Source organism: Mobula hypostoma, chromosome 24 (assembly GCF_963921235.1).
Source record: "Mobula hypostoma chromosome 24, sMobHyp1.1, whole genome shotgun sequence".
In the NCBI taxonomy this organism is placed as follows: domain Eukaryota; kingdom Metazoa; phylum Chordata; class Chondrichthyes; order Myliobatiformes; family Myliobatidae; genus Mobula; species Mobula hypostoma.
This window is the reverse complement of record NC_086120.1, coordinates 39,214,410-39,241,769: the sequence shown is the minus strand read 5'-3', so window position 1 is coordinate 39,241,769 and position 27,360 is coordinate 39,214,410. Positions and strand designations below refer to the sequence as shown.

At 43.2% G+C, this 27,360-nt stretch overlaps 1 long non-coding RNA gene across 1 annotated transcript in view; it reads right to left on the bottom strand.

The window, feature by feature from the left end:
• The window catches only part of LOC134337348 (uncharacterized), a 35,517-nt gene extending 20,039 nt beyond the window's left edge, over positions 1-15,478 (bottom strand). The window contains exons 1-2 of the long non-coding RNA XR_010015972.1: positions 15,335-15,478; positions 14,050-14,311 (exon numbers count right to left, since the gene is read on the bottom strand). This is a non-coding gene — a long non-coding RNA (uncharacterized LOC134337348). The remainder of the gene's footprint in view (positions 1-14,049; positions 14,312-15,334) is intronic.
• Between the last annotated feature and the right edge of the window lie 11,882 nt (positions 15,479-27,360).

The window sequence follows — 27,360 nt, the reverse complement described above, 5'->3', positions numbered from 1 at the left end:
ATCAGCTGTTCTGGACTGGGTGTTGTGCAATGAACCAGAATTGATTAGAGAGCTTAAGGTAAAGAATCCTTTAGGGGAAAGTATCAGAACATGATCAGATTCACCCTGAAATTTGAGAAGAAGCTGAAGTCAGAGGTATCAGTATTACAGCAGAGTAAAGGGAATTACAGAGGCATGAGAGAGTAGTTGGCCAGAATTAATTGGAAAAGAACACTGGCAGGGATAACAGCAGGGTGACAATGGCTGGAATTTCTAGAAGCAATTCAGAAGGCACGGGATATATACATCCCAAAGAGGAAGACGTATTCTAAGAGAAACATGACACAACCATGGCTAACAAGATAAGTCAAAGCCAACATAAAAGCCAGAGAGAGGGCATATAATAGAGCAAAAATTAGTGGGAAGTTAGATTGGGAAGCTTTTAAAAACCAGCAGAAGGCAACTAAAAAAGTCATAAAAAAGGTAAAGATGGAATACAAAAGTAAGCTAGCCAATAATATTAAAAAGGACACCAGAAGTTTCTTTAGGTACATAAAGTGTAAAAGAGAGGCAAGAGTGAATATCAGACCACCGGAAAACGATGCTGGATAGTTAGTAATGGGGAAAAATGAAATGATGGACAAACTAAGCACGTATTTTGCATCAGTCTTCACTGTGGATGACACTAACAGTGTGGTGGAAGTTCCAGGTGTCAGGGGGCATGAAGTGTGTGAAGTTACCATAACTAGACAGAAAGTTATTGGGAAACTGAAGGGTCTGAAGCAGGACCAGATGCTGCACACCCCAGAGCTCTGAAGGAGGTGGCTGAAGAGATAGTGGGGGCATTAGTAATGATCTTTCAAGAATCACTGGACTCTGGAACAGTCCCAAAAGACTTGAAAATTGCATTTGTCACTCCACTCTTCAAGAAGGGAGAGAGGCAGAAGAAAGGAAACTATAGGCCAGTTAGTCTGACCTCAGTGGTTGGGAAGATGTTGGAGTTGCTTATCAAGGATGAGGTCTCAGGGTAATTGGAAGCACAAGATAAAATAGGCCATAGTCAGCATAGCTTACTCATGGGGAAAATCTTGCCTGACAAGTCTGTTGGAATTCTTTGAAGAAACAACCAGCTGGATAGATAAAGGAGAACCTCTTGATGTTGTGTGCTTGAATTTTCAAAAGGCCTTTGACAAGATGCCACACATGAAGCTGCTTAACAAACTACTAGTCCATGGTATTATAGGAAAGATTCTAGCATGGATAAAGCAGTGGCTGATTGGCAGGAGGCAAAGAGTGGGAATAAAGGAAGCCTTTTGTGGCTGGCTGCCGATGACTAGCGGTGCTCCACAGGAGATTCCTTTTACGTTATATGTCAACAATTTAGATGATGGAATTGATGGCTTTGTTTCAAAGTTTGCAGTCAATATAAAGATAGCTAGAGCAATAGGTTATTTTGAAGAAGTAGGGAGGCTACAGAGGGACTTAAACAATTAGGATAATGGGCAAAAAAATGGCAGATGGAATATAGTGCTGGATCATGTATGGTCATGCACTTTGGTAGAAGAAATGGAAGTGTTGGCTATTTTCAAAATGGAGAGAAAGTACAAAAAAACTGAGGCACAAAGGGACTTGGGAGCCTTTGTGTAGGAGCCCCTGAAGGTTAATTTGCAGGTTGAGTCTGTGGTGAGGAAAGCATTCATTTCAAGAATCAGAATCAGAATCAGGGTTATTATCACCGTCATGTGTCGTGAAATTTGTTAACTTAGCAGCAGCAGTTCAATGCAATATAGAAGTGTAAAATAAATAAATTACAGTATACGTATGTTGAATAGATTAAAAATCATGCAAAAGCAGAAATAATATATAGTAAAAAGTGTTCACAGGTTCAATGTCTATTCAGGAATCGGATGGCAGAGGGGAAGAAGCTGTTCCTGAATCGCTGAGTGTGTGCCTTCAGACTTCTGTACCTCCTACTTGGGGGTAACAGTGAGAAAAGGGCATGCCCTGTGTGCTGGAGGTTCTTAATAATGGATGCTACCTTTCTGAGACACTGCTCCTTGAAGATGTCCTGGGTACTTTGTGGGCTAGTACCCAAGATAGAACCGACTAAATTTATGACCCTCTGCGACTTCTTTCGGTCCTGTGCAGTAGCCCCCGCACCCCGATACCAGACAAAGGACTAAAATATAAAAGCAAGGATGTAATGTTGAGACTTTATAAAGCACTGGTGAGGCTTCATTTGGAGTATTGTGAGCAGGTTTGGGCCACTAATCTTAGAAAGGACGTGCTGAAACTGGAGAGGGTTCAAAGGAGATTCATGAAAATGATTCTAGGATTGAATGGCTTGTCATATGAAGAGCATTTGATGGCTCTGGGCCTGTATTCACTGGAATTTAGAAGAATGAGGGGTGACCTCAGTGAAACCTAACAAATGGTGAAAGGCCTTGATAGAGTGCATTTGGAGAAGATGCGTCCTATGGAGGGAGAGTCTCTCAGAATAGAGAGGTGTCCATTTAGAATGGAGATGAGAAAGAACTTCTTTAATCAGAGAGTGGAAAATCTGTGAAATTCTTCGCCACAGGCTGCTGGGGAACCTTTAAGGCAAAGGTTGATAGATTCCTGATTGGTCAGGGTATAAGGGGATACAGGGAGAAAGCAGAAGACTGGGGCTGAGAGAGAAATTGAATCAGTCATGATGAAATGGTGGAGCAGACATGATGGGCCAAATGGCCTAATTCTGCTCCTATATCTTATGGTCTACTTATGGTCTTATGGTAAGTAAAGCCAAATGTTATATTAAGGCCAAATTTAAAAAGTAGATTTTTAGTCTTATTTTGAAACATTCTACAGTGCTAACCTGGCGTATTTTAGTCAGCAGAGTATTCCAGATTTTTGGCGCAGAAGAGCAAAAGGCCACACCACTTCTTATATGCTTGACTCTAGGAGCATGAAGCAAACTAGTCTTCGTAGGTCTGACATTAGGATTAGTGATGTAAACGATGAGGTGTGGGGCATCATGGTAGCGTAGTGGTTAGCAAAACACTTTACAGCACCAGCAACCCAGGTTCAATTCCTGTCGCTGTCTGTAAGGAGTTTGTATGTTCTCACTGTCACCAGGAGGTTTCCTCTGGGAGCTCGGGTTCCTCCCACAGTCCAAAGACATACTGGTTGGTAGGTTAATTTGGTCATTATAAATTGTCCTGTGATTAGACTAGGGTTAAATCGGGGGTTGCCGGGCAGCACAACTTGAAGGGCTGGATGGGCCTTTTCCATATTCTCTATAAATAATAAAGTAAAATATACTGAGGAGCTAAATTATTCAGAGCCTGAAAGGAAAAACTTCAGTAGTTTATAAAGAATCTTAGGCATTTTTTGAGACTTGCTTCTCAAATAAATCACTTATACAGTCAAAGAGTGACACCCAATGTGTCTCTGAGATTGAAACTGTGAAACAGGATTAGGAATGTGACTCATTTAATGTTGTCAATTTTATTTGTAATGTTAATATAAGCTTCCAAATGTAGGCCAGACTCAAGAAGTGTTGGAATTTAACTTCTGGCTAATTACTACATATGAATCATTTTTCCAAGCCAGTCTGCTGTTTCTCACAGGAAAAGGTCAACATAAGAAGTGGGATGAAGCTGATTTTTCTCAAACAGTCCTGAATAAACATTGAAAATTTCAAATAAACTGCAACAAAGGCTTTATTTACATCAGAACTTAAGTTCCAGGAATAAACTCTGGAAACCACTGACTAATTCAAGCAGGTTCTGTGGAATTGTTTCTGATGTGAATTGTTGACCAAGTTCAAGAACAGCTTTCACCATTCTGCTCTTGAACCAGTCAGCAAAACCTTAACCACTACTTCATTATAGTAATGCTGTGACCACTTGGCACTAAAATGAAATTTGTTTTTTTTATCTTTCTTGTCAAAATTGTGTATAATTTATGTTTTTTCTTGTGAATGCCACTGATATGATTCTGTGCACCTCTGAATCTGCTGCAAACTTTCCACTGAACCTGATAATAAACTTCTTGTTAGAAGTCACCATGGGAAGGTTTCTTTCAAGTAAGTCTGTCCTTCTGAAAGGAGCTGAAATGAATTGAGCTGAAAAGTTATTCAGAGTTGAATCTCCAACTTCTGCACATTGATACCATGGTCTCAACCGAGCAGCAGCAAGCATCCAAGTTTCGGCACTCCATTCCCCCAGAGTATGGATAGCTGCTGCTGTCCCTTTAAGACTCTTTATTGCCTACCACATTCCTCCATGGACACTCTGTATTTAAATGCCTTGTGCTGCGCGCTCAGTGCTCACTTTTCACACAAACAGTTGGCAAGATGTACTTTATGAAGTCCTTCAGTTAGTTACAAGAATTGCAAATCAGGGAGATCAGGTAAAATTTCTATGGGTTCCAGCACATGTAGGGGTGAAGGGGAATGAGAGGGTGGATGAGTTGGCAAAGAGGGCGTTAAAGAAAGAAAATGTGGAAATGCACATTAGTATCAGTAAAGCAGAGGTTAAGTGTGTAATCTGGGAAAAAGTCAACCGAATGTGGCAAGAAAGATGGGACAGGGAGGGGAAAGGGAGGTGTTTATATCAAATACAAAAGAGTATTGCAGTTACTAGGGTAGGTAATGGAAACAGAAGAGAGGAAATTGTGTGGACTAGGTTAAGGCTGGGGCACTGTGCATTAAACAAAACATTGAAAATGATAGGGGAACACCAGACAGGATTGTGTGAGGAATGTCAGGAAGAGGAGTCAGCAGAACATGTAGTTCTGAGTTGCAGGAAGTATGGGATACAGAGAGAGATGATGAGAAATAAATTAAGGGAGTTGGGGATGCAGGAATTCACATTAAAAGGGTTGCTGGGCATGGGTGAGAGAGCACAAGTCCGGGTATTTTTAGCGTTTTTAAGGGGTACAGGGGTGTTTTATAGAATATGATGAATAAACAGGAATAGGATACTAGGATGGTCAAAGATGGGAGGGTGAAGTGTAGGTGTGTGTGTGTGTGAAGGGATTTAGAATGTATGTCTAGTGCACATTCTGGAGCAGAGGGTGGCGGTAATGCACCATTAAGCCTGATGCCAACTGCCGTAAAACAAGATACAGACAGACACTCAGTGCTCAATTGTAGGTGCTCCACTACTGTTTGTGATCTTGCCTGTGGAGTTCATTTGTGCTATCTTGTTTATTTTGAGTAGGAGTTAATTCTAGACCTTACTTTGCATTTGGGCTCACCGCTGTCCATAGCTCTCTCGTTACAGCTGGAAAACCCTGAGTTTGTGTGTGTATCATCGACACCATGAATACCAGCTGGATGATTACCTGATGCCGCAATCAGTCACTTCCATTGCTGAATGGGGGTGAATTTTATGCACATGTTTTATATCAGACATCTATCTTTCACACCCTGCATCATGCACGTAAAATGATCCTGCCATTATTGAGAGAAGTTGCTGCAGTCTGGCTTTGTTCAGTTTCTGGAGATGTTTTAAGCTTTCTCTGTTTGCAAAACCACAGACACATTGCTTTTTAAATAAATATGCTTTCTAACAGAAATCCCCCAACTCATTGGCAGGCTCAGATGCTGACACAGTGCAGGTACAATAGTATTTCTGTTTCTGATGTCCAGGCAGGGAGTTGGTGTGAGGGCCAAATCTAGGTGATAGGTCAGATCACGTGCAATCCAAATCATTGTACTTGTAAATATCTAATGTACTTTAATTCTCAATTTTAGCAGTCTTCTCATATCTCAAGTCAAGTTTATTGTCATTTCGACCATAAGCTGCTGGTACAGTACACAGTAAAAACGAAACAACGTTCCTCCAGGAACCTGGTGCTACATGAAACAACACGAAACTACACTAGACTATGTGAGACAACACAAGGCTACACTAGACTAAAAATTGCACTAGACTACAGACCTGCACAGGACTACATAAAGTGCATAAAACAGTGCAGGGTAGTACAATAATTAATAAACAAGACAATAGGCACAGTAGAGGACAAATTACAATATAATCATAAATGATGTAGATGTCAGTCTAGACTCTTGAGTATTGAGGAGTCTGATGGCTTGGGGGAAGAAACTGTTACACAGTCTGGTCGTAAGAGCCCGAATGCTTCGGTACCTTTTGCCAGATGGCAGGAGGGAGAAGAGTTTGTATGAGGGGTGCGTGGGCTCCTTCACAATACTGTTAGCTTTGCAGGTGCAGCGTGTGGTGTAAATGTCTGTAATAGCGGGAAGAGAGACCCCGATGATCTTCTCAGCTGACCTCACTATCCGCTGCAGGGTCTTGTGATCCGAGATGGTGCAATTTCTGAACCAGGCAGTGATGCAGTTGCTCAGGATGCTCTCAATACAACCTCTGTAGAATGTGGTGAGGATGGGGAGTGGGAGATGGACTTTTCTCAGCCTTTGCAGAAAGTAGAGACGCTGCTGGGCTTTCTTTGCTATGGAGCTGCCATTGAGGGACCAGGTGAGATTCTCCGCCAGGTGAACACCAAGAAATTTGGTGCTCTTAACGATTTCAATGAAGGAGCTGTCAATGTTCGGCAGAGAGCGGTCGCTCCGTGTCCACCTGAAGTCAACAACCATCTCTTTTGTTTTGTTCACATTCAGAGACAGGTTGTTGGCTCTGCACTAGTCTGTTAGCTGTTGCAACTCCTCCCTGTATGCTGACTCGTCGTTCTTGCTGATGAGACCCACCACGGTCGTGTCATTGGCAAACTTGATGTGATTCGAGCTGTGTGTTGCTGCACAGTCATAGGTCAGCAGAGTGAACAGCAGTGGACTGAGCACACAGCCCTGGGGATAAGATAGAGACACTTAAGAGCGGTTGTAATCCTTTTGTAACAGACGGATGTCACTTCCACCTTTGCCTTCTGTCATAGACTGTCAAGTAGTTGAAGTATCTTCTGTCTGAGGCCTGGTGGCTATAGGATGTCACGACCTAACAAAACACAGGTGAGTATAAGCGCGAAGAGTGCAGATGGTGGAACAGGTCAACCACCATCTCACCGGCATGCTTGCATCTTAAGCAAATACCATCAACTTGCAATGGTCACAAGGTCATAACATATAGGTACAGAATTAGCCCATTTGGCCCATTGAGTCTACTCACCATTCAATCACAGCTGATTTTCTTCAATCCCATTCTCTTGTCTTCTTCCTGTTCACTTAAGTTTAAAGTTCAACTTTCAAAATAAATGCATTATCAATGTACATATGTGTCTCCATATTCTACCCAGAAAATATGTGGGAATTCGTAATAAATAGAAAAAAAACTCACTAGGATCAATGAAAAACTATACGTGACTGAGACAGACAAATAACTAATGTACAAGGGACTGCGAAAACATGAAAAGAAAAGAAAAGAATGATAATAAATAAGCAATCAATATTGAGAACACGAGTTGTAGAGTCCTTAAAAGTGAGTTCATAGGTTGTGGAATCAGTTGAGTACTGAGGTGATTCAAGTTATCCCCTCTGGTTCAAGAGCCTGATGGTTGAGGGGTAATAACTGCTCGTGGGCCTTGAGGCTCCTGTATTTTCTTCCTGATGGCATCAGTGAGAAGAGAGCATGGCCTGGATAATGGGAGTCCTTGATGACGGATGCTGCTTTCCTGTGACAGCACTCTGTGTAAATCTGCTCAATGGGGACTAGGGCTTTACGTGTGATGGACTGGGCTGTTTTTTTTTGTCACTCAAGGAGACTGGTGTTCCCATACCAGACTGTGATGCAAGCAGTCGCAATAATCTACACCACACATCTATAGAAGTTTGTCAACATTTCAGATGACATGCCAAATCTACATAAACTTCGAAGAAAGTGAGGGAGCTTCCGTGCCTTCTTTGTACCCCAGGACAGATTCACCGAATGATAATGCCGAGGAATATAAAGTTGCTGATTTGTTCCACCTCGAAGACCCTGATGAAGATTGGCTCATGGGCCCCCATTTTCCTCCTCCTGTAGACAATAATCTGCACTTTGGTTTTGCTGACATTGAGTTAGAGGTTGCTGAGCGTCATGATTCAGCCAGATTCTCAATCTCTGCACCCCCCCATGTGCTGATTCGTCATCGCCTTTGATTCTTCCTTGCCAACCACGAACCTATCAACCTCTACTTTAAATACACTCATGACTTGGCCTCCATAGCCCTCTGTGGAAACTGGTTCCACATATTCACAACCTTCTGGATGAAAAAAATTCCATGAGATAATTAGAGCAATGGAAAGAACAAATACCATACTTTGCATAAGTAATGTAACGATAATCAAGAAGTTTTGGAAAATCAGTACAGTTACTTCAGCATTGGCATTCATAAATTCCATTGATAATGCATACTGCAAAACATTTCAATTAGGTTTAAAAGAATTGTATCAACATGTCTAATTTGTAAGAGCTCCATCTTTAATCATCTGAATATTTTTCACCCAGAGTCAGTTATATAACAAGTGGCTTCAGTAAACTGGCTGTGTAGATCAAGTCTAGCTCATTAAGTACCACAGCAATATACCAGTCTTGGAATACTTTAACTGGATCAATGGTCCACTAATGTCTCTTCACCACCTTGTCAGCATGATTGCAAACGAGCAATAAATGCTGGGCTTGCAACAATACCCAGATTCTGAATGATTAATTTAGAAAAAAAATAGAAAAACTGTTACATTCATAACACTAAAGCTGTTAATATTTTGCTATTTAATATGACGTCACTTTGACCGTGTAAGCTGTTTCACCGCATTATGGGTTTATTAATGACAATTAGTAGTTATCAGTAGTTAATTAGCAATCAGGCCAGTAAAATCTGACCTATCAGAAATTTCTCTATCTATATCATATTGCAATGCTGAACAACCATTTCAGAATCAGAATCATGTTTAATATTACTGGCATATGTCAAAATTTGTTGTTTTGTGTCAGCAACACATAGAACATAGAAAAACCACAGCCCAATACAGGCTCTTCGGGCCACAATGCTGTGCCGAACATAATAATAAACACTGTGATTACAAAATGAAGTAAAGTGTATATATAAAAAATTAAATTAAATAAGCATTGTAAAAAGAGGGGGAAAATAGGTAGTTTTCATGGGTTCATTGTCTATTCAGAAATCTGATGGCAGAGGGGGAAGAAGCTGTTCCTGAAGCATTGAATGAGTGTCTTCAGGCTTCTGTACCTTCTCCCTAATGATAGCAATGAGAAGAGGGCATGTCCTGGGTGATGGTGGTCCTTAATGATGGATACCACCTTTTTTGAAGCATCAGCTTTTGAAGGTGTCCTGGAGACTGCAGAGGCTACTGCCCGTGATGTCACTGGCTGAGCTTACAACTTTCTGCAGCATATTTCGATCCTGCGCAGTGGCCTCTCCATGCCATACGGTGATGGAACCAGTTAAAAAGCTCTCCACAGTACATCTGTAGAGATTTGCGAGTGTCCTCGGTGACATACCTATTCTCCTCAAACTCCTAATAAAATATAGCCAGAACCGTGCCTTCTTTGTAATTGAATAGATCCTCAGAGATGCTGACACCCAAGAACTTGAAACCCTTTCCACTTCTGATCCCTCGATGAAGACTGGAATTCTGCCTGATGATTGGTTGCCATTTGGTATCAATATCAACAGTTTGCAGTAAATATGTTCTGTTTTCCTCAAACAATGGTGTCTCCACTCAAAGAATGTTGTAAATTTCCCAGAAGTTGGTGATTAAAAAGATCACTGTAAGTGGGAATTATGAATTTTAAACTTACCTACATTTTGTGGCAGGGTGTATGTCTCTTTGAGGTGCAGTGTGACATCGAACTCTGATTATTTCCATTGCAAGCTTCCATTAATTTATAATCGATAGTAGGTTTAATCCTACTGAATCTACAGCCTAGGATCTTTATTGTCTAGAATATTTTTATACATGATCTATAAATTCAAAGCAATTCAGTACTCACTGCTGTGTTAGGTAGGTGGGAAAACAAAAGCAGTTTTTCAACCAGGGATCAGATAGGTACAAGAGGGTAAACAAGCATGCGAGAGAACTGATGGGGTTGCCACACCAGGGGCCAACGCAGACTCTTTCAGCTAATTGACCTCCTTCTGCGCCAGAACAACTCTATCGTTCAAAGAGTACAGTCAAACTTTTACGCTGGGATCATCAATATTGAGATGAAGTTGTTGCTTTATGTTTGCAGAATGGTAAGAGACTCAAATGTTAATTGTCTTAATGTGATTTATATTAATTAATGTTGATTGCATTCAGGTGTTCTGTCTCCTTTAAGGGCTTTGTATCTATTTTTCTGAGAGGAGGATTAGCTAAGGGGATAAGAATATGGTATGTCTCTCCTGCGAATGGTGACTTGGCTCCAGTTTTATATTTGGCTTTCCCGTTTTAGCATTTCAAATTATTAACATGGTGGGAAGTCTGATGAGTGAAAGATTATACCAGTTGAACTGATCATGAGGGTCAGAGACAAGAATTTTAACTTCTAAAAAGATAAAGTTAGCTTGGAAGTTAGGTATATCTTTACCCTTAGATCAGTAAGCTCCTGTAACGTGTTGCTGGCTCAGTTTTAGATGTGTTGAAATGCTGGCATGCTTGGAAGTAGCAGCTGGATTAATTCCTACCAGGAGCAGATATTGCTTCCTGCAGAAGTCAGTTGTCCACCTGATCTGACTTGCAATCAAAATGCTTTTCCTCCCTTATTAGCCCTGGATATTTTTTGCCTCTCCAGGAGAGTTCATTCTGTAATTTGAGGTGGGGAGTGTCCAGTTAAGAATCTCATTCCACTTACTTTGTGTGATAAGGTCTGAAGAAGGTTCTTGGTCTGAAACATCAATAGTTTATTCCTCTCCATGATTGCTTGCTGACTTCCTTCAGCATTGTGTGTGTGTGTGTGTGTATTTCTCAGGATTTCCAGCATCTGCAGAATCACTTATGTTCAAAGTTCAAAGTTTTTAAGGCATCCGTTAGTCTTCACTCTCCAGGGCACAGGCCTGGGCAAGGTTGTATGGAAGACTGGCAGTTGCCCATGCTGCAAGTCTCCCCTCTCCACAACACCGATGTTGTCCAAAGGAAGGGAAGGGCATTAGGACTCATACAGCTTGGCACCAGTGTCGTCGCAGAACAATGTGTGATTAAGTGCCTTGCTCGAGGACACAACAAGCTGCCTCGGCTGGGGCTCGAAATCACGACCTTCAGATCACTAGTTGAATGCCTTAACTATTTGGCCACATGCCCACACACAAAGTAAGTTCAAAGTAAACTTATTATTAAAGTACATATATGTCACCATATTCAACCCTGAGATTCATTTTCTTGCGGGCATACTCAAAAATCCATAATAGAATAATAACCATAACGGAATCAATTAACTCGGTTTCCACCACTCTTACAACCTGTGAGTTCCAGATTATAACCAATCTTCGTGTTTTAAAAAATTTTTTTTTTTAAATACAGTGCTGTCCAGCAATCTCCCGATTTAATCCAAGTCTAATCACACGGCAATTTACAGTGACAAATTAACCAACCAATCTTTGGACTGTGGGAGAACGAGTGCAAAGAGAGAGCAAAAGAATTGTGAGGTAGTGTTCATAGGTTCATTGTCCGTTCGAAGTCTGATGGCAGAAGGGAAGAAGCTTTTCCTAAAATGCTGAGTGTGTGTCCCAGGCTCCTGTACATCCCCTCTGGTGGGAGCAATGAGAAGAGAGTATGTCCTGAGCAGTTGGGGTCCTTGATAATGGACACTGCGTTTTTGAGGCATCACCTTTAGAAGATGTCCTTGATGGCAGGGATGCTGGTGCCCATGATGGAGCTGGCTGAATTTATAACTCTCTCCAACTTCTTCTAGTTCCGCGCAGTTGTCCCCTCCATATCACATGGTGATGCAACCAGTTGGAATATTCTCCAGGGTACCCTGCTAGTGTTCCCCGATCTTTTCAAAACTATTGTTTGCTGCCCAGAATTAATCATTGGACCTAAAACCCAGTTAAAAAGTCTTGACTTTGGCAGCAGAGACCAATAGTTACACAGGGGATGAGTTTGTATTTTTGTTTTCAGGAAATAAGCTCTATTGGAAGTAAAAATAGTAAATAGTTTGAGAAGACGTGCCCAAATCAGTTCTTTTTTTAATACATGTGCACCTGTAGCTGTTAAACGAACTGGCAAGTCTAATGTGAGACGAGAGGAAGCAAGTTTTAGAGTTAAGTCATGTGCCACGTAATGCCTGCTTCTGTAAAGATTATTCCTAGAATGCAGTAAGGAAATTTATATGGAGTAAGGTAACATTTCACAAACATAGAACAAGAGCATCAGCATGTCAGAGAAGTGATACTTATTGAATAATTCGCACCAGGATTGCTCTGTCTGTCTGCAAATGGCAGGATACCCGGCAGCCAACCAGTTTAATTCCAGTCCTCATTCCCATACTGAGAAGTTGATCCAGAGCCTCCTCCACTGCCACAATGAGGACACTCCCAGGTTGGAGGAGCAACGCCTCATGTTCCACCTGGGTAGCTTCCAACCTGATTGCATGAACATTGATTTCTCTGATTCCATTAATTCCTTCTCTCTTTTCCAATCCCCTATTGTCTCTCCCCTTACCCCTTCTCTTCTACTCACCTTCCTATCACCTCCCTCTGGTGTTCCTCCTTCTCTTTCTCCATGTCCACTGTCCTTTCCTATCAGATTCCGTCTTCAGCCCTTTTTCCTTTTCCACCTATCACTTCCCAGCTTTTCACTTCAACCCCACTCTCCCACCTCCCCCTCCCCACCCGGTTTCATCAATCAGCCTCCAGCTTACACTCCTTCCCTCCTCCTACCTCTCCTTCTGGCTTCTTCCCCCTTTCTTTTCAATTGAGATGAAGGATCTCAACCCAAAACACCGACCATTTATTCGACTCCATAGACGCTGCCTGACCTGCTGAGTTCCTCCAGTGTTTTGTGTGTGCTACCCAGGGTGGCTTGAAAATTTTAGATAGTTCAAAAGCCATTGGAAGGCAGCGTTGCTTTCCCCCACATATGCCTGTTGTTGCTATCACAACAAGAACCCTTACAACAAAATTCCACTCCATGAAGGTAGATTGCAGAAACCTCCACACTCAACATCCCTTAAGCATATAATCTGCAATGCAACAACACCCACTAAACCAAAATATCCATACATGTCTGGCAGGTTGTTTATAATTCTCTTTAATGATACTGATACACTCTTGTTCAATTCAATCCTATAGTTTTTAGCATTGTCCCAGTCTAATTATAGTGCCTGTGTAACTACTTGTGCTGTACTCTTGACGATATAGTACAGGCATAATTGACTGAACAGCTCAAGTAATTGACTGAATGGTCTCCTTTAGTGAGAAAACATCTTCTGATTTATAAAGGAGGAGGGTTAGACGGAGGGTTAGCAATCCCATATAAACCCAGAGCTCCGAAATGCCAGCAGAAGCTCCAAAGTCCTCATCCCTCATCCCTAGAAGCAATTGAAGTGCTATACCTGCCCATACAGCTCTTTCTTCACCTCCTCTCAGGTCCCCAAACAGTCCTTCCATGTGTGGCAGCTCTTCACTGGTGAATCTGCTGGGTTTGTCTGTTGTGTCCAGTGCTCCCAAAGTGGCCTCCTCTGCACTGGGGACACCTGTCGTAAATTGGGAACCGCTTCGATGAGAACTTCTGCTCCACCCATCAAAAGTGGAACTTCCCAGAGGCCAAACATTTTAATTCCAATTCCCATTCCCGTTGCAACATGTCAGTCTATGGCCTCCTCTTATCCCAAGATGAGGCCTCAGGGTGGAGGAGCAACACCTTAGATTTTGTTTGGGCAGCATTCAACTGGATGGCATGAATATCGACTTCTTCCAGTAAAAACATTTTTCTCTTCCCCCTCCCCTTTTCTTCCATTCCCCACTCTAGCTTCTTAACTCTTCACACCTGCTTATCACCTCCTCCTGGGTCCCTTTCTCCTGTAGCCCACACTCCTCTTTATCAGATCCCTTCCTCTCCAGCTCTTTATCTTTTCTACACACCCGGCTTCACCTATCACCTTCTAGAAATCCTCCTTCCCCTCCACTCACCTTTTTGTTCTGGCATCTTCTCTCTTCTTTTCCAGTCCTGAAGAAGCATCTCGGCACAAAAACGTCAACTGCTTATTCGTTTCCATAGATGGTGCCTGACCTGTTGAGTTCCTCCAGCATGTTCTCTGTTTTGCTTTGGATTTCCAGCATCCACAGACTTTCTTGTGTATATGATGGGTTACATCTGGGGAAAATTTGGAAGACTGGCCTAGGGTAGAGGATTCTGGTGAGTATCCGTCAGTGGCCTAGTAGGGGTGACAGCCTTCAGAAGAAGAAGAAGATGGTAACTCTCACAGAACTCCGGAAAGTATTTATGCATTCCTTTACAGAAGGAATTTATTGGATTTATAAATTAAACAGCAAAATCTCTAGAAATAAAGATTATTTCATTCTGCTACTCATCTTTTTAAAATTAACATACTTAATATGGGTAAAAGATGATTTGTTACTCCAGACACTTATTAGAATTAATCACAATAAATGATTTCATCTGAAACCTAAATGTTCCAGTGAGAATAATTAAATTTTTCAACATTATTGAATTCTAAATTTCATAAAAATTCCTTTTAATAGAAAATTATATTATAACTCACTACTAAATGAGTGGATTCTTCTATTCTTATCTCTAAAATTATGCCTTAATGTGACAGCCTATATGCCATTCTTTGTCAATGATATTACAGAGATTTTTCATAATCTTTTCTACAAATGTAACATTGGGTCATCAATCTGCTGAACATTTGTGAAACATCTGAAAGGTTTCTGTATATACCACATCATTGTTGGACTGGGACAGGCTGCATCCATTGGAATGCAGTCCCGAAAAATAAGTTTCAAATAAGAGCTCTCCCATTTCGAAATTACCTCTAAATCGAAGCCCAGTAAATTCCAGTGAAGTACAGCATCTAAGAATAGATGTGCTGACAGTGGAGAGGGTTCAAAGGAGTTTCATGAAAGTGATTCCAGTCTTGAAAGGCTCATCATATGAGGTGCGTTTGATGGTTCTGGGCCACTACACAATGGAATTCAGAAAAACCGGGGTGGGGTGGGAGACCTCATTGAAACCTATTGAATATTTCAAGGTCTCGACAGAGAGGATGTTTCCTATGGCGAGTGAGTCTAAGGCCAGAGGACACAGGCTCAGAATAGAAGAGGTGTCATTTTAGAACGGAGATGCGGAGAAATTTTTTTTAGCTAGAGAGTGGTGAATCTATAGAATTCGTTGCCACAGAAAGCTGTGGAAGACTCCATCCTGGGCCAGTCTTTAAAATTGCCCCATGTGTACCTTGTCATATATCTTCTGGGCAAAAATTCTTCCTCCATCAAGGTTGAGGTTTCTTGAGCTTCTGTTGGCATTTCTATAGCTCTGGGTTTTTAGAGGATGGGGTTGCTAGACCCATGACCAATCCTCCTCCTTTTTGCAGCCAGGCTTGGGACTGCCCACGGTGGAGTTAAGTTAACATATACTCTGTAAGAAAAGAATATAGATTCAGAATTAGGTAGACTATTCACTTAGTAAGCTAAGCAGCACACAAAATGCTGGAGAAACTCAGTAGGCCAGGCAGCGTCTTTGGAAAAGAGTAAACAGTCAACGTTTCGGGCCAAGACTCTTCATCAGTCTCGAGCCGAAACATCATCTGTGGGCTTCTCCATAGGTGCTGCCTGTCCTGCTGAGCTCCTCCAGCATTTTGTGTGTGTTGCTTGGATTTCCAGCAACTGCAGATTTACTCGTTTGCATTTAGAAAGCCTGGTCCTTCTGGAAAATTAATGTGTAAACAAAATTTTCTGCTTGACATACTGTGTTCATCCAGCATTTTGTGTGTATTACTCAAGATTCCCAGCATCTCTTGTGTTACCACTCTGAATATGTAATTATGTCCAACAGGATTTTGGCTGCACAAACAAGAGGAATTCTGAAGATGCTGGAAATTCAAGCAACACACATCAAAGTTGCTGGTGAATGCAGCAGGCCAGGCAGCATCTCTAGGAAGAGGTACAGTCGACGTTTCAGGCCGAGACCCTTCATCAGGACTAACTTCAAGGGTCTCGGCCTGAAACATCATGAAATTTCCCTTGATTAAGTCTGTAATGGTCCTACCCGTTATTTCATCCTCCGTCGGATTCACGCCTGCAATCGCCGTTTTTTTGACTTTGTCATGTTAGGCAAAGATCGCAAGATCCTACATCTACGGACTCCAGAGCCTGCCGGCCCCGACGCTAGCAGGCATGAACTTTCAATTGCGGCTCCTGCCATTGATCTCGGCGGCTCCAACACCTCAGGACATATTCAAAACCCGGACTCCAGCAACGATCATGGACACCTTCACAGCGATTGCACAACCACCAACTGCGTCTCCAGCCTTGAACTCCAGGCCGGGTCTTTATGTGCTGCTGTTGTGACTCCCGTCTCCCCTTCCCCCACCACCACTCCGCAGCCCCGTCTTCCTCAGATCCCACCGTCAACTCCTGGGCCCTCAGAGGCTCCATCTTCCTCTCACCCCAACCCTCCCCTCTCTGATCCCAGCTCTCATCCGTGCCGGGTCTTTACCATCCCCTCCGACCTTCAACTGTCTGAGGCGGAACGCTCTGTCCTCAGTAAGAGCCTCACCTTTGTCCCCCTTCGCCCACACCTCAGCGAGTTCCGTGTTCGCCACGATGCGGAACTTTTCTTCCGCCGTCTCCGTCTCCGAGCCTACTTCTTCAGCAAGGACTCTTCCACCCCCACCGATGACCCCTTCTCCCATCTTCAACCCTCCTCTTCTTCATGGACACCCCGCTCTGGTCTTCTGCCTGCTCTGGATCTCTTTATTGCCAACTGCCGACGGGACATCAACCGTCTCGACTTCACCGCACCTTGTCCCCATTCCAACCTCACTCCTTCGGAACGCTCTGCTCTCCACTCCCTCCGCACTAATCCTAACCTTATTATTAAACCCGCTGATAAAGGGGGTGCTGTTGTAGTCTGGCGTACTGACCTCTACCTTGCCGAGGCGCAGCGACAACTCGCGGATACCTCCTCTTATTTACCCCTCGATCGTGACCCCACTAAGGAGTACCAGGCCATTGCCTCCCACACCATCACCGACTTCATCCGCTCAGGGGATCTCCCATCCACTGCTACCAACCTTATAGTTCCCACACCCTGCACTCCCCGTTTCTACCTCCTACCCAAGATCCACAAACCTGCCTGTCCTGGCCGACCTATTGTCTCAGCTTGCTCCTGCCCCACCGAACTCGTTTCTGCATACCCCGACACTGTTTTATCACCCCTTGTTCAATCCCTTCCGACCTATGTTCGTGACACTTCTCACGCTCTTAAACTTTTCGATGATTTTAAGTTCCCTGGCCCCCACCGCTTTATTTTCACCATGGATGTCCAGTCCTCATGTACTTCCATCCCCCATCAGGAAGGTCTCAAAGCTCTACACTTCTTTTTGGATTCCAGACCTAATCAGTTCCCCTCTACCACCACTCTGCTCCGTCTAGCGGAATTAGTCCTTACTCTTAATAATTTCTCCTTTTGCTCCTCCCATTTCCTCCAAACTAAAGGTGTAGCTATGGGCACCCGTATGGGTCCTAGCTATGCCTGCCTTTTTGTTGGGTTTGTGGAACAATCTATGTTCCGTGCCTATTCTGGTATCTGTCCCCCACTTTTCCTTCGCTACATCGACGACTGCATTGGCGCTGCTTCCTGCACGCATGCAGAACTCGTTGACTTTATTAACTTTGCCTCCAACTTTCACCCTGCCCTCAAGTTTACCTGGTCCATTTCTGACACCTCCCTCCCCTTTCTAGATCTTTCTGTCTCTGTCTCTGGAGACAGCTTATCCACTGATGTCTACTATAAGCCTACTGACTCTCACAGCTATCTGGACTATTCCTCTTCTCACCCTGTCTCTTGCAAAAATGCCATCCTCTTCTCGCAATTCCTCCGTCTCCGCCGCATCTGCTCTCAGGATGAGGCTTTTCATTCTAGGACGAGGGAGATGTCTTCATTTTTTAAAGAAAGGGGCTTCCCTTCCTCCACTATCAACTCTGCTCTTAAACGCATCTCCCCCATTTCACGTACATCTGCTCTCACTCCATCCTCCCACCACCCCACTAGGAATAGGGTTCCCCTGGTCCTCACCTACCACCCCACCAGCCTCCGGGTCCAACATATTATTCTCCGTAACTTCCGCCGCCTCCAACGGGATCCCACCACTAAGCACATCTTTCCCTCCCCCCCTCTCTCTGCATTCCGCAGGGATCGCTCCCTACACAACTCCCTTGTCCATTCATCCCCCCCATCCCTCCCCACTGATCTCCCTCCTGGCACTTATCCATGTAAGCGGAACAAGTGCTACACATGCCCTTACACTTCCTACCTTACCACCATTCAGGGTCCCAAACAGTCCTTCCAGGTGAGGCATCACTTCACCTGTGAGTCGACTGGGGTGATATACTGCGTCCGGTGCTCCCGGTGTGGCCTTTTATATATTGGTGAGACCCGAAGCAGACTGGGAGACCGCTTTGCTGAACATCTACGCTCTGTCCGCCAGAGAAAGCAGGATCTCCCAGTGGCCACACATTTTAATTCCACATCCCATTCCCATTCTGACATGTCTATCCACGGCCTCCTCTACTGTAAAGATGAAGCCACACTCAGGTTGGAGGAACAACACCTTATATTCCGTCTGGGTAGACTCCAACCTGATGGCATGAACATCGACTTCTCTAACTTCCGCTAAGGCCCCACCTCCCCCTCGTACCCCATCTGTTACTCATTTTTATGCACACATTCTTTCTCTCACTCTCCTTTTTCTCCCTCTGTCCCTCTGAATATACCTCTTGCCCATCCTCTGGGTCACCCCCCCCTTGTCTTTCTTCCCGGACCTCCTGTCCCATGATCCTCTCGTATCCCCTTTTGCCTATCACCTGTCCAGCTCTCGGCTCTATCCCTCCCCCTCCTGTCTTCTCCTATCATTTTGCATCTCCCCCTCCCCCTCCAGCTTTCAAATCCCTTACTCACTCTTCCTTCAGTTAGTCCTGACGAAGGGTCTTGGCCTGAAACGTCGACTGCGCCTCTTCCTATAGATGCTGCTTGGCCTGCTGCGTTCACCAGCAACTTTGATGTATGTCCCTTGATTAAGTGTTGGGAGGACTTTGATCAAAGTGCATGAAAGCCCATCCAGACTCTACTCAGCTGTTGACAAATGCATTCCTCTCCCTCAGAGCTCTGAAAATGAACTGATGATTGCAGAGTGTCATTGTCCGATCTGATCACAAGGAATGTGACCAAACAAAACCACTGGAGATACAAGTAGACATGTAGTTTCTGATCTTGGGGCTAGATTGTATCCATTGATTGAGTAAAAGTCATCACTAGACCATACAAAGAAACCCAGGTACATTATTCTAGTCTTTGATTTGCTTTTTTTTTGTTCTAATTATGTCCACTCTAGTAAAATGTTGTATAATTTGTGTTCATTTATGATTTTCCTGTGAACGCTGTACCTGTGATTCTGTGGCAATTAAGTCTTTCATTGCACCTGTGCATACATGTTATTGTACATATGGCAACTTACTTGACTTCTGTTCAAAGTTCAGTGTATTTATTATCAAAGTATGTAAATCATATACAATCTTGAGGTTCAACTTCTTGCAGGCAGCCACAAAACAGAGAAACACAATAGAATTTATGAAAATCCACACACAGCAGAAGCCAACTAACATCCAATGTGCAAAAAAAGAGAACAAGTCATGCAAATAATAAAAAAGTAATTAAGTAACACATAGAACATAAACTGCAAAGTCCGTGAAAGTGAGTCTACAGGCTGTAGAGTTGGTTCAAAGTTCAAACCAATGTATTATCAAAGTACATATTTGAAATCATGTACAACCCTGAGATTTATTTCCTTGCAGGCATTTACAAAAATATGAAGAAGCACAATAGAATCAATGAAAGACAGTGGCCAAGACCACTGCAAAAGATGACAAACTGTGCAAGTAAAATGAGAGAAAATAATAATAATAATAAATAATCAATAAATATTGAGAACATGAAATGAAGAGTCCTTGAAAGTGAGTCCTTAGCTTATGGGAACAGTTCGGTGAAGGGTGAATGGAATGAGTTTATCCCCTCTGGTTCAAGAGCCTGATTATTGATGGGCAATAACTGCTCCCAAACCTGGTGCATGGGACTCAAGACTCCTGACCCTTCTGCCCAGGGGTGGTAGCGAGAAGAGAGGGAGATGTTCGAACACAGGCAGACGGGACGGGCTCAGGTGAGTGGCCTTGGCACAGAGACGTACACCAGTTGTTCCTCAATGCGTTAATCCACCTCAGCGCAGAGTAGTGAGACTGAACATCAGTTTTCCACTCTCCGTCCTCAACGCTTTAATCCAGCTCGGCTCTGTATTCGTTTTCCGCTCTTGCACCTCGATGCTTTAACCTGGCTTGAATTCTGATGTGCTCCAGACAGCTACCCCAGCGACGGCCATACCTGCATTCTTGAGTGCGAATTTCGCCAAATCCTTCTGGAGACGGTAAAATCACTATTTCATTTAGATGGCTCAAAAACACCATTCTTAAAGGGAAATTACAGGCAGTGTATGGCAGTGATCATCATCCAAAAAACGTATATCTAATAGAATATCTAGTACCTTTGTGAGCTTCCCACAAAACCTTACTGATTATTACCAGCGCCATCTTGCATCTGCAGAACCTTGTGAACAGCAGTTCCTTCCACTCGGAAATGCTTCTGTAAGAAGGGGCGGCACGTAACGCAGCAGTAAGTGTAACGCTATTACAGCGCTAGCAACCTGGGTTCAATCCCACCGCTGTCTATGAGGAGTTTGTATGTTGTCCCTGTGAACACTTGGGTTTCCTCCGGGTGCTCCGGTTTCCTCCCACATTCCAAAGATGTGCAGATTAATTGGCTATAATTGGGCCAGAAGAATCTGTTACTGTGCTGTATCTCTGGTAACAAAATAATAGATTTTCTAAAAAAGATTAGTGTGGTTAACTGGAACAGATGGCCAGCATTATTAGGAAACAAGGAAAGGCTTTTCAAAACCATATGGAGGGTGACTAAGAGTTCATTGAGCTAAGCCTGTCCTGAATGGATTGTGACATAGGTTCCTTGGCTATCATTGGATGCTCTCTGTTGCTTGCTCTTAACTTCACTTTCATCCTTACATATTGTCTGTTAGTGATCAACACCTCAATTGGCTTCTTTTTTATATGTTTGGAAGAGCTAGAGGGAAAACAATCCCTGCCAATTTCCAAGCCTGCGTTAGCAAAAGCAGTTCTGTGGCTTGAGAGGATTTTGCCAAGAATTTGGATAGTTTGGTGCCATGTATTTCTTCAATAGCCCAACATATTGACGCAATTACAAAGAAGGCACGCCAACGGCTATGTTTCATTAGGAGTTTGAGGAGGTATGTTGCCAAATACTGTAGCAAGTTTCTACAAAATTACCGAGGAGAGCATTCTGACTGGTTGCATCATGGTCTGCTATGGAGGTGCCAATGGGCAGGATCAGAAAGAGTTGTAGAAGGGTATAAACCAGGCCAGCTCCATCAAGAGTGCTTCAAAAGGCGATGCCTCAAATCCTTTTACGTACATCAAACCTCATTAGGGACCCCCGCCACCCAGGACACTCATTATTACCATCAGGGAGGCGGTGCGGAAGCCTGAAGACACACACTCAACATTTTCAGAACGGCTTCTTCCCCTCTGCCATCAGATTTATTAAAGGTCACCATAGTAGTGGTGAATGAAGTTATCCAAGCCAATTCAGGAACCTTTTGCCTGCAGGGTAATAGCTGGTCCTGAGCTGGCAGTGTGAGGCCTAAAGCTCCTGTACCTCCTGCCCAATGGTAGTACAATATCATGGCCTGGATGGTGGGAGTCTCTGATGACGGATGCTGATATCTTGCGGCATGTAAATGTAATCAATGCTGGGGAAGGCTTTGCCTGTGATGGACTGGGTTGTATCCACCACTTTCGGTAGTCTTTTCCATTCCTAGGCATTGATGTTTCTGTACCAGTCCACAATGCAACCAGAATTAGATTCAGATTTACTTACCACAAGTACTTTGGAACAAGGAGTGAAATATAGCATAAGTGTTAGCAACCAGCACACCCAAGGATGTGCTGCAAATGTTCACCACAAATTCTAGCCACACACCAGTTAGGATTATCCTCCAGTGTGCATCTGTAGAAGTTCGTCAAAGTTTTTGGTTCTCGGCAGATGACCATCAGCCCATCGCTTGACCATCCAGAGACCGACCACACTTAAAAATAGCCTCAGACTTGCTGGATTTACTTTGGCCTCTCTGTGGTGGAAACAAAGAAGCAGCCAATTTAGTGATGTCCAATGCCTTGAGTTTTGGTTCACGTTGCACTCCAGAGAGGCGGGTCACCACCAAAACATTATGGGTGCACCATTCAACACACCTCAGCAGAGCGCGGGTACTTGTGCCCTGAGCAATTTAACAAAATCTGCAGGGAAGATGTTTGGAAGCCTTAATGAAGAAAGATAAAACTCTTTGATTCTTGGTAGCGTAGCGATTAGGACGAAGCTATTACAGCCCGAGGTTCAGAGTTCAATCCTGGGGCCTTTCTGTAAGGAGTCTCTGTACGTCCTCCTCATGGAATGTGTGGGTTTTCTTCAGGTCCTCTGGTTTCCTCCCACAGTCCAAACACCTACAGGGAAGGTTAATTGGTCATTGTAAATTGTCCCATGATTCGGTTTGTGTTAATGGGGTTCATCGGTGGTTGCTGGGACAGGGTGATTCGAAGGGCTAGAAGGGCCAGAGGGCCTACTCTGCGCTGTATCACTAAATAAAATAAATAACCCTTTTGCCTTTAATTAAGGAGCAAAAGTTTTCACTCAAGCAACATCTAAATAAATTTGAATACCATTCATGATAGTGTACTGTTCAACTAAGTGTTCCAAATTCTGTGTTATGTATCAGGAGCATCTGTTTAGCAGTGTTATGTGACTGAAGTAATCCAATTTTTTTCCAATTATTAACTAACTGCGCACTAAGTTCTTACCCACAAAATGTTTACTATTTTATCACATAAGCTGTGAATTTACTGAAGTAATTCCAATGGGGATCAACAAACAAAACTATTTTTATTTATCTGTGGGTGTATGACAGATCCAAAAGTCTCCAAATAATAAAAGTAAATTTCTATGACCGGAGAACTATTGCAAGATTTTAGATTGGTTTGAAGAATTATGTGCCTATTTTATAATCTCTGTCCAAATTTATTCTCTCAATGGCTTTTATTCTTTCAATAGCTCCCATTCCAAATATACCATTTGTCCTCTGTTTGCTTACATTTCAGAACCTCTGTGAATTATGTTGCTGAGGTGTTCCAGTAATCTTCCAATCCTGGCTCGGGTACAGGCCCAACTTTAATTATTCTTTAGTCTTCTCAGGCCTGGACCTTAACTCCAAAAATTATCTTCCTATCTCCTTGACATTGCTGTCTAGCCACACAACCCTCCCCAGTCAGTACGCATGGTAGTGTAGTGATTAATGTGCCAGTGACACAGCTTCACTTCTGCCTCTCTCTTATAACCAGTTCCTACATCCTCCATGTCACCATGTGGGTTTCGTCAGGTGCTCCAGCTTGTTTCCCCACATTCCAGAGGAGTAAGAGTGAGCAGGTCAAATAGCCACATGCATGTAATTGTGCAGTGTGGGCTCATTGGGTCGTATCTCAAAATTTAAATCTAATTTCCCTCTTCCTCTCCCTCTCCCGCCCTCTCTCCATCCATTCCACTCTCCCTTTCTTCCATTCTCCCTCCCTTCCACTCCCTCTCTCACTCTAACTCTACCTCTCTCTCCTCTTTCCCTCTCTCTCCCTTTCCCACTCTATCTCTCCCCCTTTCCCTTTCCCTCTCTCCCTCTCCTTCTCCATTTCCCTCTCCCTCTCCCGCTCTCTCTCTCTCCCACCCTCCCACAATTTCTCTTCCAGTCTCCTTCCCTCTCCCTCCTTCTCCTCTCTCTCTCTCTCTCTCTCTCCACTTTCCTCCCTCTCTCCCTACCTCTTTCACTGAGTTTTAGACAGTGGTCAGCAAAAATTACATGCGGCAAAGCTGTCAAATATTGTGCAATAACATGCCTTACATGCAAGAGATCGGGTGCCAGGGTGTATTATTCACAAAAGAATAATGTGCAGATGCAGCGAGTAATTAAGGAAAATAACAGAATGTTATCATTCCCTGTGGGAAAATTGGATTTAAAAGTAGGAACATTATGCCTTAGTTACATAAGGCATAGATGAGACCACATCTGGAATACTGTGTACTTGATTGGGCTCTCTCTTTAGCCAGCGACATAAATAGATTTAAAGCTGTTCCAAAATGGTTTGTTAGACTAATAACCCTATGAGAAAAGTTTAAACAGGCTAGAACTTGCATCTGTCCAAAGTTAGAAGAGTGGCCAGTGAACTCAATAATGGAACCATGTCCACTGTTTTCTATCCTTTTCCCTCACTAACGTCCCCAATCCTTTCCCATTCTCCTGCATATTTTTCCAGTTTCATTAGGAAAACATTGAACACAGAATGTAGAACAGCGCAACAAGAAACCCCTCAGCCCATAACGTCTGTGCTGAACATGATGCCAAAATAAACTAAATTTTTACTAACTGCACAAGATCCACGTCTCCCCCATTACCGATCACTTATCTATCAAACAGCCTCTTAAACACAACTACTGTATCTGCTTCCACCACTACTTCCGATTCTTGCAATCATCCCATGAGGTCATCCCATATTCTTCTAAACTTCAACGAACACAAACTCAAAACTCTTTGGCCCTAGGGTAGCAGAAATCTTCACAGTACCAGTGACCTGGGTTCAATTCCCACCACTGTCTGTAAGGAGATTCTACGGTTCTCCCTGTGACCACAAGTGTCTCCTCTGGGTGCTCCAGTTTCTGACAACAGTCCAAAGACTGTACCTCCTATGTCTACATCTGCTCCACACTGTATTGCTAAATAAATAAATAAAATGACAGCGGGTCAGCAGTTTCTGAGATACCGCTGGTAGGTTAATAGGGTACTTGATAGAGGTGTTTAAAATTATGAAGGGTATTGACAGAGTTAATGTGGATAGGCTTTTTCCATTGAGAGTGGGGCAGATTCAAACAAGATGACATGAGTTGAGAGTTAAAGGACAAAAGTTTAGGGGTAACATGAGGGGGAGCTTCTTTACTCAGAGAGTGGTAGATGTGTGGAACGAGCTTCCAGCAGAAGTGGTTGAGGCAGGTTCGATGTTGTCGTTTAAAGTTAAATTGGATAGATATATGGACAGGAAAGGAATGGAGGGTTATGGGCCGAGTGCAGGTCGGTGGGACTAGGTGAGAGTAAGAGTTCGGCACGGACTAGAAGGGCCGAGATGGCCTGTTTCCGTGCTGTAATTGTTATATGGTTATACGGTTATTAATTGGTCATTGTCAATTGTCCCGAGATTAGGCCAGGGTTAAATTGGGGATTGCTGGGCTGCAAGGCTTAAAGAGCCAGATGGGCCTATTTGGTACTTTATCTCAATAAATAACATAATAAATAAAAAACACTCTCTCATTCTCAGGAATTAGCCTGGTGAACCTCCTTTGGACTGCCTCTGCTACATCTTTTGTTTTGTTCAGTTGCTTTATTTTCCCGACTAAAGCTAAACAGCAGGATATGAATGGCAAAGACGCATCTACAGTGGAGCAGGAACCTTCCAACTAAATTATGAATAAGGTGTGAAAGGAAGAATGGTCTTCCTGAACACTTCGAAATGAATAAACAGCTTACTGTTTGAAAAGCAAATGTGAATTTGCAGAATAATTGGTTATTGTAAATTACCCCTCAGAGTAATAAGAGGTAAAAGACTCAATGGAGAGTTCTAGATCGAGGCACTACCCAGTGCTTGGACAATTTAAATGCTGGCATAAATAGACTGGAAGCCCAGGTGTTGGCAATGGAGGTGAAGGTCAGGATGATTTTGCTCACTCTCCTGCGTATGCTTCAGCAACACACACAAAATGCTGGAGGAACTCAGCAGGCCAAGCAGCATCTATGGCAAAAAGTACAGTCGACGTTTCGGGCCAAAACTCTTCGTGTGTGTTGCTTGGATTTCCAGCGTCTGCAGGTTTTCTCTTGTTTGCTTCCTGTGAATGTTCATTCCTTTCTCCTCTGTGTTGAGACTGTGCTCTGCTTTTCTGCCCTGCTGTGGTGATCACCTGGGGCCGATGCTTGGGCCTACTCCGGCTGCTCTGGGAGCAGATCTGGGACTCAGTCTGGTTCAGAATGCTGTTGGCTTGCTTCTATTGTTTGCAAGGTTTTTGTTTTTTTTCTCTTTCTTTCTCTACTTAGTGGTTTTTTTGTATTTCTTTTTTTTAATTAGTTATTCAGGTTTCTTGCTTTGTAGCTGCCTGTAAGCGGGCAAATTTCAAGGTTATAATTTATACATTCTTTAATAATAAATGTGCTTTGAATCTTGAATCTTGAAAGGAAATGTGAGGAATGAAATGATACAAAAGGAAATAAAGAAAGGGGGAATGGGGTGGTTCATCTGAGGGCCAGCATGGATCCACTGGGCCAAATAGCCTCCTCCTGCTCCATTGCAAGTGAAAATAGCAGCATCTGAATAAGAGAGGACACAAGACAAGACACAAAGGGCTGGAGGAACTCTATGTGTCAGGTGAGAAATGGACAGTCAATGTTTCAGGATCAGACCTTTCATCTGCACTCTGGAATATGAAACAGCAAACAATCTGGAGGAATTCAGTGGATGTGTAGCAACTGTGGTGATAGGACCCCATGGACCTACTGAACTCCCCCAACGGGTTACAAACAAGGGAAAATCTGCAGATGCTGCTAATCAAAGCAATACACACAAAATGCTGGAGGAACTCAGCAGGCCAGGCAGCATCTATGGAAAAGAGTACAGTCGATGTTTCAGGACAAGACCCTTCATCAGGAAATGTTGACTGTTTACTCTTTTCCATAGACGCTGTCCAGCTTGCTGAGTTTCTCCAGCATTTTGTGTGTGTTCCTCCAACAAGCTGTTCGTAGCAATAAAATAAGTAGCTTTTATATTGTGTCTTTCACGATCTCAGGATAACTCAAAGTAGTATACAATCGGTGGCCACTTTATTAGGTACCTCCCATACCTAGGCCAACTCAGCGTCGTATCACTTAATAAATAAATAAAATCCCCAGAAATCAGCAGTTTCTGAGATACTCAAATCACCCCATCTGGCACCAACAATTTCAAAGTCAGTTAAATCACATTTCTTCCCCATTCTGATGATTGGCT